The sequence below is a fragment of the Hibiscus syriacus genome, unplaced genomic scaffold (genome assembly GCF_006381635.1).
Source record: "Hibiscus syriacus cultivar Baekdansim isolate YM2019G1 unplaced genomic scaffold, ASM638163v2 tig00117056_pilon, whole genome shotgun sequence".
NCBI lineage: Eukaryota > Viridiplantae > Streptophyta > Magnoliopsida > Malvales > Malvaceae > Hibiscus > Hibiscus syriacus.
Window position 1 is genome coordinate 8,761,370 of NW_024063539.1, and position 5,938 is coordinate 8,767,307.

Sequence of the window (5,938 nt, forward strand, 5' to 3'; positions counted from 1 at the left end):
GAAAGTTTAACATTGAGTGAATACATGATGATTGACGGACTAATCTCTGGAATATCCGTAATAAACCATGTGAAAGAACATTAACATAGGTCTTGAATACCCTCATCAAAGACAACTCTCTAACAAGGAGAGTGGAGCGACTTGTGCAGTTTTTTCCTTGTCTCATTCGAAGAAGGGGAAGCCTTTGTCTTCTCAACCGACTTGACACTTCCTGATTCCATATCGTCGAAACATTCATACTTTCTAATTTGCTGTAGCCAGGCTAATATTAATCCCCCTGTTGATCTGTATGGACTAAAGAGTTTGAGCTAGAAACTCAGCAAAGGCATGTTGGGAGATCCATGCAGATCGCAAAATGGCACTCTCTAGTTGTCTATTGGTTCGTCTTCGTGATGGCATTGTCGCAGAGAGCTGGTTGACTACAGGAAACTTTGTATCAATTGCAATATTGTGCTTGTCGTCTCCCAAGGTAACAGGAAACCGAATGGACCCCTTTACTTCCTCCGTGATTAGAGAAATCATAAATAGGTCCACAGGCTTCACTGCTCTTACGACCCTTTCATCTTCTGGAATGATTCTCATTGTAGTACCTCCACTACGTTTCCACTATCCATTAAGATTCTGCTAATAGTAAAATTATTAATGCAAGCTGAGGTGACCAGTGGGTCATCACGATCTCATCGATGACTTGGGAAGAGTCCGTGTCCCCAAAACTAACCCTCAAGTCCTCTACATGTCTAAGCCTTTGCAGCGATTCTCGTGGACATTACGATTCGGGGGTACGACCTTCTGCCAAAGGATATCGGAGTTGAGATCCTCTTATGATTACGTTAACGACACCTCTAATTGGGCTGAGAATGTACCCGTGTCGGTTTTGAGACGATGATCGATAGTTGAAATGGTTGTTTTGTTTAAGGGACTCATCTTGATAGATCTTTTTGGTTGTGAAGTAGATCCACATTCATTACAATAATTGTTGATTGTGAATTTAGGTTATGACAGTCATACGTAGTTACCCTTTTTGATTTGGTCGGAAAGTCGTGACCGATGTAGGTGGTGTGCTAAGGAAGATATATAATGACTAGTTTCAAAGGAGAGAGTCCAAAGAAAAAAAATAAGAACGAAGTGAGTCGAGAGGAAAAAACCCCTTTAATTTATATGTGGACCTTGAGAGTGATGTTAGACATAAGATGAAATGACTATTTGTAGGTCATCAATGTGAATTGGCATGGCCGTCATATAATGAATTTAATTGGTGCTGGACTAGTTAGCGGTCAGATCAAGAGACTATAGTGTACCTCCTGATATTCCAGTATAAGTAGGATAAAAGTCGTGATGATATAATTTACAGAGGAGATCCGAAAGAGATGCAACAAATTAAAATAAACACTACCGATCAATTTAACCCAAAAAATCTTTACAGACCAAAGTAAAAAAATGAGATTAGGATAAAAGTCGCGAAGATATAATTACAGAAGAGATCCGAAAGAGATGCAACAAATTCAAAAATCAACTAACAAAATAATCAATTTAACCCAAAAATCTTTACAGACCAAAATAAAAAAAATGAGATGTATGTTAGGACTTAACTCATATATTAACCCTCGGTTTATAAACTTCTAAATACAGTCCTATTGCTACACAGACAGCACCCACCAAAGAGGCGAGGCAAACGATCGACACACGAACCACGCTCGTCTTGTTTAAAAATACGAAAACACATAATTTCCCCCACCAAATTTGCCAATTTTAACACACAACTAACCGTCCACCCCCAATTCCCCTAAATATGGTTCTCACGCTCCTCAAACAAATCTCAGCCTTCCACTAATCCTCTTTCATTCTCCTTTTTGCATCCATTTCTTTGATCCTTTGTTTCTTTGTCTCCGAATTTTATTTCGGATCCGGTCCTAAGAACTATGGCGGCAACGAAACGATTAGACGTCCTTCAATCACAGCTGGGTAACAAAAAACTTGCATCGATTGTGACGGAAGGAACCCCTCGTGGGCTTCGGTTTCGTACGGCATTTTCATGTGCTTAGAATGCTCCGGCAAGCACCGTGGCTTAGGTGTACACATCTCATTCGTCCGTTCCGTCAGCATGGATTCATGGTCTGAGATCCAGATAAGAAAATGGAATTCGGCGAGCGGTTCAATGCCTTTTAGCTCAGTACGGGATTCCTAAAGAAACCGACATCGTTACCAAGTATAATTCAAATGCCGCCAGCGTTTATCGCGATCGTATCCAAGCACTAGCCGAAGGCCGCCCCTGGCAGGATCCGCCCGTTGTGAAAGAGAGTGTCAAGGGAGGCGGTGGACGTAGAAAGCTGCCGCTGAACGGTAGTAATGGGAATGATAACGGAGGGTGGGCTAGTTTGGAAATGGAGCTTCGAGCGATTTTAAGAGGAATCAAACGTTTAGTGATTTTAGAGTGGAGAACAATTGTTGTATTCGAAGAAGTGCTCCGATGAGGTCAAAGTCATCGGAGGATATTCAAGTTGAGGCGGATAAGAATACAGAATTTGTGTCCGAAAAGCCACCACCTTCGCATGGAGGGAAATTTGTTGGGTTTGAATCTACTACTAAGCCTATCCATAAGAAAACTAAGTCTCATGGGGATGTGCTCTCTCTTAAATCTCAGGTTAGCCCATTATAAATTTTTCTTCTCCAATTAGACATTTAAATTTCTTTTTTTCCCTTCAAATTAGAACGTGAATTTGACTTTTAAATTCAAATTAGTTAAAAATAATATGTATCACTTAACACCAAAAAGACAAGTTTAGATTATAATTCGAATTAAAATATAAAATTCAAGTATTGAATTAGAAAAAAAGGTAAAATATACAAATGGCCCCTCAACTATAAGGCCCTGCTTTGTTGAGTCTCAGACTATTGAAGGTTACAAAATAATCTTCCGAATATAAGATGTTGTTTTGTTGAGTTTATCAACTATTAAAAGTTACAAAATGGTGACCCGATTATTCATATGTTTTAAACTCGTATTTTTTCCGTTAAAAGATTGACGATCATTTGAGTTGAACATTAGTCTGTTGACTGAGATATGATAAGATTGTATTTTATTGATATTCACTAGCACTATCGTTATTTTCAAGTACTAGCTCGACGACATAATGTAAATGAAGAGTCGATTCATAAGATACAACTCAAACGGGTTTTGGGGTCATATTATCATATTTCAATCAATAAGTTAACTCTAGCTCATACAGTTGCTAATTTGTTTAACGAAAAAAGACGAGTTTGGAACATATAATAGTCAAGTGACCATTTTATAACTTTTAATAGTCGGGTCTTAGGAAAAATATCACCCTATAGTCAGGGGATCATTTTGTAATTTTAATTAACAAGACTCAACAAAGTAATGTCGTATAGTCGGGGGACCATTTATATACTTTACCCAAAAATTAGTTACTAAATTAAATCTTGAAATTAAGTTCAAATACCTAACCAAATAAAATTTGTAAGTATCAAATTAAATCTTTACATCAAATTTAAGTGCAAAATTATATATTTGTTTTTTTCTATGGTGTTGATAATTATTGGTTGAATTTGTGCGTTTGGTGCAGGGGTTTTGGAATTTATCTTCCGCAGCTCACTCTGATGCAAACGTTGTTCAATCGGGAACAAAGTTCTTCTCCTCCAAGGTAGTTTGATTTGTGCACTGATAAATGTTGATATTCTTTCTATATATAATTTTATACGTAATCCGATGTATGAGATTTACATTTGTAGACTGGCCCTCTCTTTGAATTTCAATGTTTTTTTTAATAGTTTGAGATCTCAATGTTTTCTTTGAATAGTTTGAGAACGCACATGCATCCTATGGATGCACTTGTTTAAACTCAAAACTTTTAAGGAAAATAATATTCCCTTTAATCACTAAGAACGTCTAAAATTCATATTGTTTAGGGCGTCTAATATATTTAACCCTGAAATTCATATAGTTTTATAAATTGTTGGTCCTTTATGCAGGTGGAGGGTGGCAATGACATCAAGGTTCACAAAACAGCCAATGTTGTGGCTACAATGACGAGTGAGATTAGCCGTAAAACATGGGGAGTTATGAAAGGGTAGTCACATTAGCAACAGATATGGTTGGGGCAATGACCCAGAAAAGCAATAACTGGCCAAGACATGAGAGCAAGAATGGTCATTATAAGGAGTTTAAACAAGACAAAGTATGGAAATCTACTTCTCATCATTCTAGTGATTGGGATGACTGTGTCACGATAGACATACAACAAAGGAAGATACTGCAAATACGATTGCTAACGAAAATGATGATTGGGTTGGCTGGGACGATGCTAATGATCATTTTCATAATTGTCATAGTTCTAATGATTGGGATAAACGTGGCACAATAGACAACACGAAGGATGAAGCAACAAAAGCGGTTGCTAATGAAAATGATAACTGGGCTGGCTGGAATGATGCTAATGAACAAATCCAGAATGGTGAATTTGACAACAAATCTGCCTGTCACAATTGAGAAATCTGATACCTCATGCAATGGTTGTGGCTTCCATTGATCTACTTTGGTTCAATTTTGAACAATGATATCACAGTTGATCATAACTTCACTGACCCACAAATCAGGACATTGTCCAGATCTCTATGTGAAGTGGAAGCTTTTCTTTTCTTCGTAAATTATTGGGCCAAGTTTTGTTTTTGAAAGTAGCTTCCTAATTTCAAAAGTTATTGATAGAAAGGACTAATTTTCCGAATTGAAAACAGCAATTTTACATTCTTGATGTTTTCAAAACCACTAATTGCTTTGAATCTAAAAGCAAACAACTGATTAAGCAACAAATTCAATTAGATTTGGGTAGGAAACAGTAGATATATTTCATTGCAGACTTGATACATCAAACCCAGAATGATGAACGAAAACTACAATAAGCGGTTGCAAAAGATTTACAACTGCAACTATGATGACCTAATATTCAGCTTAACCACCGAAACCGTAAAGTGTCCTGCCCTGCCTCTTGAGGGCGTAGACGACATCCATGGCGGTAACCGTCTTCCGCCTAGCGTGCTCCGTGTAGGTAACGGCGTCGCGAATCACATTTTCCAGAAAGATCTTGAGAACGCCACGGGTCTCCTCGTAGATCAAACCACTGATTCTCTTCACACCGCCTCTACGAGCTAACCGGCGAATCGCCGGCTTGGTGATGCCCTGGATGTTGTCCCGGAGCACCTTCCTGTGCCTCTTGGCTCCCCCTTTCCCAGTCCCTTCCTCCTTTCCCACGGCCAGACATTTTCAGGATTTGGAACCTTTTTTTCTTTGAAGGATCGAAAGGTTGAGATTTGAATTCCGGTTGATTTGAAAGGGCCGATGTGGAAGGGTATTAAATAGACAGAACCGTGGGGTGCTGTTTTCGGGGTTAGCAAAAAGAAAGGACAAAGTACACCGTTGGATTGAAACTTTATCGAGGGTAACTATTAGAATCCGTGGCTATTGATTTTATTGGTTGGAGATTGGATGTTATCCAACTGGGTCGTATCCGTGTCACGTATTTTGTGGCAGGTTTGCACCGTGGTTTAAGTTCTCATCTACGGCTCCAGAATCTCCAGGTTGATTGGTTAATTATGGTACGCTAGGATCACTGACATGTAATAAAATCTAAGAGTGTTTCTGGAAATATAGATTATTTTTATTTTCATTTTCTTACAAAATATAGAAAAAGTTGAAGAAAAATATGTTTGGTGATAAAATAAAAATGAATTTTAGAGAATAAAAATAAAATAAGTGAAAATTTAAAATATATAAATATTGTTTTCAGTGTTTTTTAGAAATTATTTTTAAAATTTAGAAAATTGTTTTCAAAATTTAAAAGAATAAAAAAATTAGGGGTTTCACGTTTCAACTTACAGAGCAAAGAAATCATCTATGTCTATCTCTGCAATAAATAAAAAAAAC

General features: G+C 37.6%; 2 pseudogenes; one reads left to right on the forward strand and one right to left on the reverse strand.

Moving 5' to 3' along the window:
• The first annotated feature begins 1,919 nt into the window (after positions 1-1,919).
• On the forward strand, positions 1,920-4,507 carry LOC120198517 (annotated as a pseudogene).
• A 388-nt stretch (positions 4,508-4,895) lies between these two features.
• Positions 4,896-5,276, reverse strand: LOC120198639 (annotated as a pseudogene).
• Positions 5,277-5,938: the final 662 nt, after the last annotated feature.